We start from the raw sequence: 6,752 nt of genomic DNA, 5'->3' as shown, positions 1-6,752 counted from the left end.
GGGTGGTGGGTGACAGTGAGGGGCAGTGTTGGCAGACGGGGTGGTTGGGGTAGTGTGATAAGAGTATAGAAATTCAGTGGAAAAGAAAACCCCTTGTGATCCGGCTGGTTATTAGAGATCAAAGAGAGTGAGGGTAGCTGAGCTTAGTCTCTGATTTTAACCAGTTTGACACTGTAAGTGGTTGTATTAAATAGGAACTTCCATGAGCACAGGTTCTCAAACGGAGCATGTTCAACGCTGTGAGTCTGGTAATGTTCAATAAGAACTTCCACCATCACAGATTCATGAATAGTGTGGTTTATTGAAGCAGCAGAAATACAAGGGGGAGTGGAAAGGGGAGATAACTGAAAGAGTATGTTTTGTTTAGATTTTCAGAAAAAATTCTATACTCAGAGGATGATGAGGGCCTGGCACCCGTACCCCAGAGAAGTTCTGGCTGCCCCATCCCTGGAAGTGTTCAAGGCCAGGTTGGGTAGGGCTTGGAGTAACCTGGTTGAGTGGAAGGTGTCCCTGCCCGTGGCAGGAGGTGGAGCTGGATGAGCTCTAAAGTCCCTTCCACCCAAACCATTCTCAGATTCTATGAAATGCAGATTTGGAATTGCCCTAGCTGTGATAGAATAATAACAATAGTATAGTGTTAGCCCAGATAATAATAATAATAATCATCATCATCATCATCATCTTATGTAGAAGCTTACAATGAATGCTTGGCAGGAGGGAGAGGAGAGTAGCCCATCAACTGTCTCTGAGGTCCTTTTGGGTCTTCCTCCTAACTGGGTAAAATTTTTATCCTCATATAAAGTCAAATCTTATCCCCCTGATCTTTCTTCACATATAGCATGATCTAAGCAGATTAATACAGTCATGTATGTTGGACTACGTACTTAATTAAGCCTATTAGCATATGCAGGGTTGTGCGTTTTAATATCTAAATGACTCCTAATCAGGGAAAAGGTGGTGGGTTTTTTTTTGGTTTTTTTGGGTTTTTTTTTATGGTGTCCTTCAAAGTTCTGGTCATACAACTTTGTTCTCTTTTGTTCCATTCTTCAGAGCCAGAGCAGGGTCATCCCATCTCCACAGGACCTACTCCTTCAGGGCCTTTCCTGACATCAGCTCTCCATCCACAGAGATACCACAGAGGATACACAGCATAGGCTCTAGATATTGCTTGGCTCCTTGGTCATCATCCCACAGACAGTAGTGCAGGGTGAGGAGAACTTGGGCTGTGCTTCTGCCCTGGGGGCTGGGAAAAGCTCAGCGCAAATACTAGAAACAATTGTTGCTTCAGGAAAGCTTTAAAATATGACTACTTTTGTGCTCAGTAACAATATGATTGAGTTTTTTTTGCAAAGCCTGTGATGTCCAGGACAGAAATCGGCTCATTTTAAAGATGAAGGATTTCTATAGTGTTTATTTAACTTGGCTTGGCAGCAGTGTTCTGTTTACGACTGGATAAATAACTGCCACATTAAAGATTATTAACTAGCAATGCTTCAGTGGCCAATAAAGCATAATCTTTTATATGGTGTTGTACATGTACACAGCTTGGTACGGCAGGATCTTGCCAAAGAGATAACACATCCCTTACCCGGAAGGTTTACAATCTAAAGGAAACCACAAAGGACCACAAGGAAAGTATGAAACATGATAATGAAACATTAAACACACAGAGGACTTGGAGCCATTTGCAGCTGCATTTTAAACGGGGTCTTAAGAGGGTTTTTTGTATTTACGTTAAAGCTACTGGGCAGTGATTAGAGGCAAAATAAAATCCTAGAGTGGTTTGGGTTGGAAGGGACCTTAAAGCCCATCCAGTCCCACCCTCTGCCATGGGCAGGGACACCTTCCATTAGACTGGGTTGCTCCAAGCCCTGTCCAGCCTGATCTTGAACACTGCTTCTCTGGGCAACCTGTGCCAGGGCCTCAGCACCTCATTGTATAAATCTTTTCCTAATACCTAGTCTAATCTCCCTTCTTTCAGTTTAAAACCATACCCCCTTGTCCTGTCACTACAGGCCCTGCTGAAAAGCCTGTCCTCACCTTTCTTACAGACCCCTGTTAAGTCCTGCAGACAGACACAGCAGCCAGTGTGCTGTCACAAATGGTCAGTGGGGTCTTGGGCAGTGCTGGGCCCTATCCTCTGCTGGTGGTCAGGCAGGGCAGTCCCACTGCTCCAGAGGAGCCCTAAGCTCCAAACTGGGGGGGAAGCAGTAAGCAGTCCTGGTAATGTGCTTCCTTTAAGGCTTCCTTGTGACTGGCTAATGCTACTGTGGACACCAATGAACTCGTGTCATGGAGCATGAGAGCCATTTCCAAAAGCTGTGCTGAGAAATCATTTGTTTATCCAAATATAAATTGGAAATATAATACATTATTTTATGTTCACTGGTGTTTGATTCTGCAGGGTCCTAAAGGGCACTTCCACACATGTAAAGCATTATGTTCCTTGTGCTAAATGAAACTGAGCTAGCAAGGAAAGCAGGTTTAAAAGAGGATGAAAGCAGAGGGAGAGGTGTGAGGACAGAGATAAGTGTGGGCAGCATTTGCTAAGATTTTGTAGGAGGATGAAAAACTTTCATCTGCCTTCAACATTTATAGATCCTTTCACTGTAATATGTGGGACGTATGTATTTTGTATACTTGGGCTCATGGTGCCCCTCTGAGGTAAAGCAGTGCTGGTATTCTCATGTCCCTCTCAGGAAACTGCGGCAGAGAGAACGTGTTCATGTGGGGAAAAAAAAGCTGGGGATTGACATGCTTTGGAAAAGCAAGAGCAGGCACAGGGAGAGGGAACAGACTCCCAGAGTTTCTCTGCTGAAATGTGAACCATGATTGGAGCTGAACATACTCTTTAGCCAGACAGTTGTTCTCAGTGTTCTGAAAGTTGGAATAATTGAAGGCTTTCCCCAAACTTCTGTCCTGATGCTCAGTGGTGCACTATCAAGAGATATTTTAGGAGTATAATGGTGACTAAAGCCTCTGCATTGCCTGATGGTTTTACCTAATTCCAGTATTCTGGGTGCTGTAGGGGGATAGAGTTCAAGGAGGCAGAGATAAGATAAAGGGCACAGAGATAAGATCAGTGTGGGGAGATCCTTCAGGAGAGGGGCCTGTGTGAATGCAGGATAAAAGGAGACAGCAGTGGGCAGTGAAAATGGCAGATGATATGGGCAGAGTGGATGCTGTGTGCTGTAAAACTTTGGAGCCTGCATGGCTGTATGAGTAATCTCCACCAGCCTGTGTTCAGGCTGTTGGACTGTTTGTGACTGTGAGAGAGGGTGAAGACCTTGCTTGAGTAGCTGTCTGATGGCTGGTGGAAAACACGTTTGAATGCATCTACTCCTCTTCCTGGAGGAAGATGTTCATTGCTGACAGCTTTACAGAAGCCAAGGAATGCCAAGGCTCTCTAAGTCCTAAACCCTGCAGTGGTTCAAATAAAGAGCAAGACCCGGGGAGCCCCTGGGCATGGAGGGCAGTGAGTCTACAAAGGCTTTCTAGGGATGAAAGAAGGATCTTTGTTTATACCAAACTAGTTCCCAGAGTTTTGGAACACTTTCACGTAACATGAAATAAAGTAGTTCCGCAAGTGCAGTCTTGGGTGAAGCCTGTGACCTTTGGGTTTGTGTCTTGATGGTGGCTTCTCTCTCTGTTCTCTGAAGAACAAGAGCAAGTGAGCTCATACTGAGCCATTCCTTTGTGTGGGAATGCTATTCCCCCTGAACATACGTTTTCCAGAACCTACAGGAACAGAAATTTCTCTGTGTATACTGTTATATATCTCACATTTCCTTATGAAACCAGGCTCCTGTTATGGACTAGGCACTGGACGTAATGGAGGCTTTTTGGCAGGGGCAGTGGAGGGACTGGAAGGCTGGATTGGGAAACCACATGAAAGCAAGAGAAGAAAAGCAAGTGAGGAATGGCTAAGTGGATGGAATGATCCATCACATGAGAACTGTCCTCGTGGGTGTCCAAAAGCCTTGGAGAGGTGGTTTGCACTGGTAAGGTGGGCAGAGGAGCATCTGGAGGATCATCAGGGAACGCCAGGAAGCACAGAAGGGTCTTAGGCCAAAACCTAAGCTGGGCTAGTAAAACAGTGGCTTTGTTGGTCCCACAGCAATGGGGTTTGCCCTGGGCTGCTTGCATGGAAAGCTGATAAGCCTCGGCAAAGTCTGACCTCCTGTGGGTAAAACTGGGAATTACCAGGGGATAATTAAGCAAATCTTTTTCCTATCACGTGCCAGCATCTTAATGAGAGGTTTGCTCAATGGTGTGGATCACTTCTCTTCCACTTGCAGCAGCCAGACGTGGTTCTGCCCCTCTAGATGAGCTGCTGATGTTACTCCTGGCAATGAGGCGGGCTGAAGGTCTCAAAACTGGGAGAGTGCTGGTGGATGTTTTACTGACACGGAATGTGGTCATGAAGGCAGCCAAGCATTTCTCTGTGACTGGAAGAAGAGCTCTGTGGACGCTGTGTTTTCCATTTGGTTGGATGGGTTGCAGCCACCTTTTCCTGTTTCTTTGTCCCTTCCCTTGCCCCAGCTATGGCAGCTCCTGCCTTTTAGGGCTGAGCAGTCGCATTGTACCATGAATGTGAAAGGTTGACTTCTGGTACTGGGTGATCCTCTTGGTGTGGAGAGAGGATTTGTGAGAAGGGAATTAGCAGCTTCCTTTTAGGATGACTTTAATCCCCCTCCTCCATGAGGCTGTGGTGGTGTGTGGTACACTCCCAGCATATCACACCAGGTATTCTGGAGTGTGATGTTGCTTGTTAGGATCCAGCTTCAGCTGCAAGTCCTGCTGTAGTGTTCCATACCTGGTAGGGTCCAGCCCACAGAGATTCCTCTCGCTGTTGGGCATCTTTGGGGCACTCTTACCAACTTCTGACTCTGGAGGAGGACAGTTCATTGCAGAAGGATCTGGCACACAACAGTTTGCCTTCCTGCCATGGGGTACCTGCCTGAAGACCTGGGATCTTAGGGAATGACTCATAATCCAAGGGCTTTTCCTGGGAAGGTGATTCTGAAGGAGTTTGGTTTATTCCAAGTGCAGGTGTATCCTATAAGCTCCAGGGACTGTTAGTCAGTCACATGCTACATGGATGAATAACTAAATGTTGCTTTATTTATGCCCTGCACTGCCTTTGATGTTGGCTTGGTCCCTTTCTTCTCCCTGCACTCCTCTGCACCAGTTCAAACACAGCACTGCCTTTTCTCAGGGGGCTCACTGGCTTTCATCAGGCAAAGCAGGACCTTTTTTTGGGGAATTGGGGTCCCTCATAGCATTATGTCTCTATCTGGGCTGCTGGCTCTGGGTCTTCATTTACCTCATACTGTGATTGAGCTGGAGCAGTGAGGGACCTGCAGAGCTCACAGCAGAGGTGGCTGGACAAATAAGTTCACACCAGGCTGCAATCCCATGGATCTCCTTTTTAGAGACCTGAGAATAGGCTGAACCTGCCTGGGTGAAGGATAAGAGGGTATGGTGCCCAGAGGGCCTCTGCCTGAAGAGGGTTCCTGTCTGTCCCAGGCAAACAGCCTGGGCAGACTTAGCTCTCAAGAGGGCTTTACACCAAAATCCATGGCACTGGGTGCTCTCGGGCCTGCCTGTGTTCTCCTCTAAGGCAAAGCAGAACCTGCAATTAGTGTTTCCAGAAGGTGTGAAATGGAGCTGGAGCAAAAGCAGGCTCGGTGGTGCTCTGGCCCAGGCCTGGTCCTTGCAGCCTTCACACCTGTGCCAGAGCATGAATTGCTACTCTGTGCTGGTGCCCCTCACCCCTCTGCACACTCTGTTTTCATTAGTGCGTGCTCTTTGGTTAAGGACCCTTCTCACTTCCAGCTGAACAAACACTTTCCATCGCGTGTAAAATCCAGTTTGGTGCTAATAGGCGTCTCCCCCCACCTTCCTCCCTCCCCTTTACCACCTTTTCTGCAGTTGGCAGGACAAAAAAGTGTCGCTATTACCTGACTTATTATCGGCACGGGACTGTAATTTATGACATATGCTTGGTAAAGTGCCATGCTGAAAACATTTATGGCCCTCTTCGAGGCCTGTGGGGTGGTGGGGAGAGCAATGGCTGTGAAGGGGAAGCCAGTTGCAAAATACTGCACAGTCCAAAGGCTTCCTCTACCTTCTGACAGCAGCACTGTGGGCAGTGGGCTCAGCACCCTGCTCTGCCGATGTCAGAGTGGGTTGAAACACCAGTGCCCAGAAAAGATGCCAGGTTTTTCTGTCCTTAGGAAACACACAGTGTCTCCCTTTGGGAATTTATTGAATTCCCCATTTTTATTGCTTTTAGTCCTGTACAATCTTACCCTTCATGCAGGATCTCAGATCCTACCTTCCTCATGTTCCTCATACAAGTGTCACCTCCTCTTTCCTCCCCTTGCTTCAAGTCCCTGTTCTCTCATGGGAGGGTCTGCAGAAGCTGCCCCATGTGCAGCAGGCCAAGCACAGGCGCTGTGAATAACTCCTCTGAAAGGCAGGCACTACAGCAGGACAGCTGCCCTCCAGCAACCAGGTTCATGCCCTGTCTGAAAGAAACAACCTGATCGTTTGATTCTCAATGTCTGGATTTGACCTGAAAATGTGCTGTGGAGAGACGGGGGCAAATGAATTGTCATTGCTGTAGGTGGGCTAGATTTGAATAGCAATCTAAGGGGCAAGGGAAAGTCCTGGCAGCAGTGACTTTTTCAGTGACTGAAGAGAGATTTGTGAGAAATGGGACTTTATATCCCAGTCTTGAGATGAGT

The sequence above is a fragment of the Corvus brachyrhynchos genome, unplaced genomic scaffold (genome assembly GCF_000691975.1).
Source record: "Corvus brachyrhynchos isolate BGI_N302 unplaced genomic scaffold, ASM69197v1 scaffold369, whole genome shotgun sequence".
Taxonomy (NCBI): Eukaryota; Metazoa; Chordata; class Aves; order Passeriformes; family Corvidae; genus Corvus; species Corvus brachyrhynchos.
The sequence above is the reverse complement of the archived record's forward strand: the minus strand, read 5'-3'. Positions refer to the sequence as shown.